Raw genomic sequence first — 6,885 nt, 5'->3', positions numbered from 1 at the left:
ATTGCCGCTTGCCGGCCGCTTTCACTCGCTCCGTGTGACTCCGCTCTGCCTCCAAGGCGGGTTTCCCCGTTTCCAGTGCGAGTGACATGAAGGAAGCACTGGGTGGCACTGTTGAGGCGGCGGAGCGCCGGGAGCCGCGGCGCGGGGCCGGGGCCGGGGCCGCAGCGGGGCCGGGGCGGCGCTGCCGCGTCCGCCGTGCCCTGGCGGGGACCCGCGGGGGAGGACGGCGGGGATCGGCTTCCCCTTCCCCCGTGCTGCTTGCTCAAGGACCGCAGAGGTCGCCGCTTTGGGGGCGTCGAGCCCACAAAGAAAACTGTATCCAGACGCCGTTGGGAAATCCGGAGATGACTCTTCGCCCAGTTATCGCCCCTCGTTACCTTCTGGTGTGGGAAAACTGCAGAGCACTCTGGGGGCTTCTCGTGTGCAATAAATGGTTTAAAGTCGGTGGTTACCCAGGCTGGAGATTTTTTTGAGTACCTACTTTGGGGAAGTGGTTACATTTACAGGTGTGTTCAGTCACTGCCACGGGGAGAGTGGCTTTAGGACGTGCATTGAAGCCGAGCTCCTTGAACGATCAGTCTTGTCTCAAATAACAAATCTGATTACAGTTTAAGCCGGAGGTTTGTGGGCAGTTTTGACCTGGCATTGCCAGGGAAAGCAACTGTTTCACCCTCCTCCTCACTGTTCCGTTTCTTATGTCAGGAGAACTGTCCTAGGTTAGAAATTAGTTGGTTGGAGAGAGGGACCAGCAATAAGGTAAGAAATAATTTAGGCTGGATGAAGGCAAAACAACTGCTTTGGCAACAATCTGATGGTTTGGAGTGTCCTTGAAAGTACAGAATGACTTAACAAGCATAGAGTTAATCAGGGCTTTCAGGTATTCCTCCCTCTCAGACCTTCCTCCCATGGCAGCTCCATTCGCATATTGCAACCACCTCCAAATCTGTGTCACAAAACCTTTAGATACAGAGCCCTGCACACCTCTGTCATCAGGCAAGGGACATATGGCACTGTCTGCTGCAAACAGGGGCAGAGGGCAGAAGGGTGTCAAGAGAGCTACTTGAACGCCCTCTCCACAGAAGCCACCCTACTAGCCAGGTATCTGGTGTAAGCCAGGCTTATAACATGATCACAGAACTACAGAATATTCAGGGTTGGAATGGACCCTAAAGATCATCCAGTCCCAACCTGCCATGCCATAGGCAGGGACACCTTCCACTAGACCAGGTTGCTCAGAGACCCATCCAACCTGACTTTGAACACTGACAGGGTTGTGGCATCCATGATCTCCATGGGCAACTTGTTCCAGTGCCTCATCACTCTCACAGTGAAAAAATTCTTCCTAATATGTAGCCTAAATTTCCCCTCTTTCAATTTGTACCCATTGCTCCTTGTCCTATCGCTCCAGTTTGTGATGCATGATGAATGTTTGTCTTTTAGCCACATAAGGTGCTACCTCAGCAAGCTCTGCTATCGTTATATGTATAACCAAGTCCTTGATGTCTGTGTGAGTCCTAAGGTGTGATTTCCTGGCATCAGACTTTCTCTGACACTGTCAGGGGCAAGAGAGGATTAGCACAGGTGTCCCTAGTCTGTCCATCTATGGCTACTCTCAACACTGTGCCTTGGGGAACTTTTGCTGCCAGCCTCGTTTGTGTTCCTTGGGCACTTGGTGGCCTTGTCTTGATTCAGGGAAATGTGTGTCCTGCACAGGGGACTTAATGTCTAGGATATTTTCTGGAATGAAATTTCAGGGGGAAGGTGGGTTTGTTTACTTTGGTTAATAACTAAATGTTACAGATTAATGTTTTCAAGTGAGCATTCGTTATAAATGAAGTAGCTTTTTTGGTTGGTTTTTGGTGCCTTTTAATAGTTACATTTGAAGTCTGCATGTCTTCTCTGCTGATGAATGTACATTACTCTGGAAATGCACTGTATCCCATTGGCTTAATCCCATGCTCCTTAGGTTTGAACAGGGATCAAGAGACACAAATCTTTGAGCAGCAATAGGAGTGCTTAAATCACACCAAAACTTTAGAAAATGACATAATGGGAATGGTGAGTCTCTCATGTCTATAGCTATTTCCTTCTCAGCCATAGCTCATGTTGTGTGATCACACTGTCAGAGCAAGCAGGATAACGTAGGTCGGGAAGTTAGGTTTGCCTACCAGGAAGGAATTAAAAGTAGGAGGATATGATTAATGCCAATCCATGCAGTGCTATAGAAACCAGATGTAGATGTGTTTCATTAGAAGTATATCACATCTACATTTAAATGTTATGTTATGTCTACATGGTTACCATTATCAAACAATCCTGTCTCCTAATTTTGATTTATAGTCACAAGCAGTGAAGAAAAGGGAGTTCTTGGCTATTGCTGTCCACAGGCATAGATTGTTACCAGTTGAAGGAGAATTACCTTAATGAACTAACCTGATTTAATCTTCTAATGAGGCAATGGGTTTGTGTGAGAGAGGTCAGAAAAAATATATTTTTGGAGGACATTAGCTTATGATATGGTTAAATAAATTGGTTACTGCAGAGCAAACTAGTGGATGATCTGATGGCATGTAAGCCACTCTTCAGCCACTATTGAGTACTCACTTTTGCCCTGAGGGAATGGCTCCATGTGCATTTTTCCTCTCTCTTCTTTCCTGTCACCCTTGAATATGTGACTACTCATCCCCAGCATACACGCGTGCTTGGACTGGCAGAGTTTGCAGTGCTTCACTGATCCCTCCAGTGACCTGTGCTGCAGGCAGCTGCAGAGCACGATGGCCATTTCCTACGTGCATGTGTGAGCTGGCCATGCAGGGCGAAGGGAATGGGGCTGCTCTCGAGTGGAAACGAGCAGCCAGGGCTAGCAGACAGCAGGACTGCCCTAAACGGCCTCTTCAGGAGTGCTGCTGCCAGGAAGACAGGAGCAGATCTGGTCCCCCAGTGATGCTGAGGTGGCTGAGCCCACTGATGCTGGAGGCTCTTATCCTGCATTGTCTCTAAGGTAAGGATTTACACACATCCTTTTCCTGCAGATCAGCTATTGTGTAGGGCTTATCAAAAAGAAAAGCAAGAAGCAGACTCTTTGCAATGCATAGTTGTCTTCAAGTAAAAAAATGAGAGAATCTAAGGATCTTTGTCATGTAACAGTGAAAAGCTAAAACTGGAAGGTAGATGTATTTATGCTAGACAGAAGGCACATTAATAGCAAGCTTTCTTTAAACAGTTATCTGAACAATGAAGGGGAGTGGTGGATTCCTATGTTTTGAAATCCTCTGGCTGCTTTTTTGGAAGCTGCATTTTAGTTCAGTGAAATTTATTGGGCCCAGTACAAAAATACCTGCATGAATTTCCATAACAGACAGGTCAGACGAAGTGATCTAGCAGTTCCTTCCACCTCTAAACTCCATGGAGCCATCAACAACCAGACTACATGTCAGGTGTGTTCCACACCTATTTTCACATGTAGCAAATTCTGCTGGAAGTGGGAGAGTTACAGAAACCCATATGTATGAAAGTGAAAGCAGAATCATGCCCTAAATTATGATTTTATGGTAACTGAGAATCCACTTGCAGATTTTAATATAAATATCATGGGCAGTTTAAGGCTTATGAAGACTGGGTGCAGATAGACCTAGCACTCAGTGGTTGTTTTCACCATATATAGAGCCATTTTAGAGGCTTCCAGTGTTCTGGAAATTTAAATCCAAGGTTATTTAAGTGCAAAGATTTACAAGGTCCAGAGAAAAGCACTGGTTTTTAAACTTAAATCACTCTTGCAAAATTGAAACTTTCCAACAATTTCTTTTTAATATAACAGAGAAAGCCGTAACTTGAAGCTAGTTAGAAGTTAATAGCAGGCAGGTTCAGACTAGAAACAAGTCGTGTACATTTGGATGTGTCCAGAATTCTTGGCTAGAATGGACTGTGACTGTCAGCAAAAATGCCTGTCAGGATGGTTTGAAGTAATGGGTTTTAATGTGCAACCAGCATGGAGCAGAAGGAAAAGCAGGTCAGTTAGAGGTTTCCTTTGTGAAGACTGATTTAGGAGAAATGACTTAATCACATGCCTATAGTCTAATGTGACAGTAGTGAGAGTCCAGTTTAGAACATCTCAGTGTTAAAGTAGAAACATTATATTCTGTAGGATCCACAGATAACACCACATGAAACAAAGAACACATGCAATTAAACGTAGATCTATACACAATGGCTCTGCTAGTGAATTACACTGACCAGAGCCAGGCAGCTCAAGGTTGGCACATGTTCATCCACACAATTTCACTGCTGCCAAGCTCCTGGCAGGGCTGACCTTGACCAATCCGGAGACTCTGACTATCCCTGAAGGGGACCAGGTCCCCCCCAGAAGAATCCCTGGGCTCTCATCTCCAGTGGGCTACTCGAAGGATGCGGAAATATTCCTCTACATTCCCAGACACCTTCAGATGGAGAAGCTGACATGCCAGCATAGTGGTTTTTAGAAGCTTCCACGAGTAGCTGGAGGTCATTGCCTTTATTAATCTCCCTTCTTCCTGGGCAGAGCACTGAAGTGGTGCAGCCAGCCACAGCCTGCTTGCAGCATTGCCCTGGCCTCTGACAGCCTGTTGTCCTCCCAGTAGTTATGCCAATAGAGGCAGTGCAATTCCCAGCCACCACATGGGAACAAAGACACAGGGACCTCTAAGGTGCTTTTTTTAAAATAATGATAACAATGATAACAACAACAACAACAACAATAATAATATTCTTAAATTATTGACATTAAATACATATTTTCATTGACTATGAATTTCCTTTGGAATGAAATATTCGTTAACTGAAATAAAAAAAGAGCGAGTGAGGCTTTCCTAGAATGTGTGAGATTTAGGCAGAGGCATAGAACACCCCTTTTATTCATTTTTAGGATGCTTTTTTATCTGTTGCTGGTACTTACCAAACCGTTCAATCAAAGTTTCCACTTTACCTAAATAATTACATGGTCTCCTGCTTACTTCCCAGGAACACATATTGCAGATCGGTGTTAGGAAGGTGAATATGACTATATTGACAGGCCCTCCCTACCATCACCAGCTCCATGAGAGATGGGTTACCATCCTGCAGGCATCTGAGAACAACTACCCCAGGAGACCTCAAGGGATGCAGCTGCACTCATACAAGTTAGAGGCCCATTTTCTGCCCATGTTGTATGAGAATTCACCAGAAATCAGAGCTCTCATGTATCACTTATTCCTTTCTCTGGAAATCCCACATCAGAGCATCAGCTCGCAGTTAATTTTTTCATCAAAAGTATCTAAAAATCAGGAGAGAAACCAACACTCGTGGGGAGCTGTGCACCTCCCAGCTGGCTGCTGAGCAGTGTGGCTATGTGGAAATTTGGCTGTGACATACACAGTTTACCAAGGAAAGGGTGCACCTCAAGATGGGACCCAGCACCTTTTGTGACAACACTAGCAATTGAGTCCTGCTGTAGGAGTTTGGATTTTTTTCCAGTCCAAGTTCTTTCTTGCCTGTTGTATACACTCAGGCTTTAGCAAGAGCAGAGGTTCCATTTTGTGGAGCCCTCTGTCCTTCATGGATGTTCTTGGCATGTGGTCTGGGTTGTATACTGGGTTGCAGCATACAGTAGCTGAGCTCTCTGTGTTATTAGATGCTCAGTCAGTCAGTAGCTGAAGATGTTTGCTCCATGTTACCCAAAGCGTCCTGAATGTGTGAAAATGTCTGGCAGAGTTGTATTGTGGAGCAGGAAATGAACCTGAAGAGAGCAGGGCTGCTTATGAATAACAAGTATCAGAGAGTACTAGTGATCTCCAGCAGTTTGCACACAAAGCAGGTGAGATCTCATCACAGGCAAACACTTTTCATGCTTTCCTCTACAATTTGATTTGCACAGGCAACTGTGCCACAGCCCTTTGACAAATGTACTCTTGAATGTATGTGCTGATAACAAAGCACACATGTGAGCAGTGACAGTCTGCAGAGCCTGCTGATTCCACTGGCTCTTCTGATCTTTCATTGAAAATGTTTTCTGTTCTGGTTATGAGGGCAGATTTCAAAGACACAGCTTTATGCCTGTTGTCAGACTGAAGTCTTGATGATGAGGTCTTTTCCTGACCAAAGCCACAGGAGTAGGTGACACATCAGAGCTACCAGTGAATTGACAGAGGTCTATTTGGGAGTATTAATGTGCCCTGATATAGAGTTCAGCTTTTTCTGCTGCTGCTCACTGTGCGCTGAAGTGACATCAACTCTGACCTTTGTGGAGGAAAGTCTTTCTGCTGCTGGGAAGTGGAAATTGTCCAGGTAGATACCAGCATGGAAGCAATGCCATGAGAAGACGTGGACTTCCATGTACATCTGTCAGGGAGAGCTGTGAGCCTTGCTACCTGCTGTCCCCGCTGTGGGCTGCAGGCAGTCACTGTGCCTCTGATGCCCCAGCAGGGAGCAGCGCCCCTGGCAGGAGGGAAGTGGTGTAAAGGCTGGATGGTTATTCCAAGATCTTTCCAGAAAGTCAGCATCTTCCTGAAGATTAAGAGCTGTTGTGTTATCATGTGGACTGACTCTTAAAGGAATTGAGAGGCTAAAGAAACATCCCCCCATTGCATCTTCCCTGTGTTTCAGTGAATGGATGTCCTCGCTGTGGCTGGAGGACACACAGTGATCCGGCTATTAAAGTAACTCTGGTGTTCCTGCCATGTGCCTGTTTCTAGATGTTAAACATAGCTTACACTATTGATTTTATTAGACAGTGGACTGTGCAGGCAAACACACAATTTAACATAATAAATATATAGAATCATTTAGGCTGGAAAAGATCTCTAAACTCAGCTCTTAACCCAGCACTCCCAAGTCCACCATGTAGTGGTTTCACGTTCACTAAATTTTGGTCTT

The sequence above is a fragment of the Hirundo rustica genome, chromosome 1, assembly GCF_015227805.2.
Source record: "Hirundo rustica isolate bHirRus1 chromosome 1, bHirRus1.pri.v3, whole genome shotgun sequence".
Taxonomy (NCBI): domain Eukaryota; kingdom Metazoa; phylum Chordata; class Aves; order Passeriformes; family Hirundinidae; genus Hirundo; species Hirundo rustica.
This window is presented reverse-complemented; position numbering follows the sequence as displayed.